Source organism: Triticum dicoccoides, unplaced genomic scaffold (genome assembly GCF_002162155.2).
Source record: "Triticum dicoccoides isolate Atlit2015 ecotype Zavitan unplaced genomic scaffold, WEW_v2.0 scaffold148768, whole genome shotgun sequence".
Lineage (NCBI taxonomy): Eukaryota > Viridiplantae > Streptophyta > Magnoliopsida > Poales > Poaceae > Triticum > Triticum dicoccoides.
In genome coordinates, this window is record NW_021205915.1 from 1 (window position 1) to 810 (window position 810).

The 810-nt window shown below is 51.7% G+C and overlaps 1 non-coding gene and 1 pseudogene across 1 annotated transcript; both read right to left on the reverse strand.

The window, feature by feature from the left end:
- Nucleotides 1-301: 301 nt before the first annotated feature.
- On the reverse strand, nucleotides 302-420 carry LOC119343964. The gene has a single exon (XR_005166370.1). It is a non-coding gene; the product is annotated as a 5S ribosomal RNA (ribosomal RNA).
- Nucleotides 421-717: 297 nt separating this feature from the next.
- LOC119343965 lies at nucleotides 718-810 on the reverse strand (annotated as a pseudogene; the record flags this gene model as incomplete).

Genomic DNA, 810 nt, shown 5'->3' on the forward strand with positions numbered 1-810 from the left:
ATCCGACATGTTACCCCGGTCTTCGTCCCTTATCCTTGCCCCTCCCAGCTCCACTACAAAGACGATTGTACATTGCTTTGGCCGCTCCCTCTCAACTACGGAGACGAGTTTAACGCGGTTTCCACCCCTCCCTCTCAACCGCACCAGTGCACGCTTGCCGCGCCACAACGCCGACGCTGGACCCGTGAATCGTGAGCACCCAGCTATGACTTACCGCACTCGTGCAAAATAATAAAACACGGTAAATATATTACTTACACGTGCGTTTTGTTTTGCAAGCGGCGCGAAAAAAATTAAAAAGGGAATGCAACACGAGGACTTCCCAAGAGGTCACCCATCCTAGTACTACTCTCGCCCAAGCACGCTTAACTTCAGAGTTCTGATGGGATCCGATGCTTTATTGCTGGTATGATCGCATCCGACATGTTACCCCGGTCTTCGTCCCTTATCCTTGCCCCTCCCAGCTCCACTACAAAGACGATTGTACATTGCTTTGGCCGCTCCCTCTCAACTACGGAGACGAGTTTAACGCGGTTTCCACCCCTCCCTCTCAACCGCACCAGTGCACGCTTGCCGCGCCACAACGCCGACGCTGGACCCGTGAATCGTGAGCACCCAGCTATGACTTACCGCACTCGTGCAAAATAATAAAACACGGTAAATATATTACTTACACGTGCGTTTTGTTTTGCAAGCGGCGCGAAAAAAATTAAAAAGGGAATGCAACACGAGGACTTCCCAGGAGGTCACCCATCCTAGTACTACTCTCGCCCAAGCACGCTTAACTTCGGAGTTCTGATGGGATCCGGT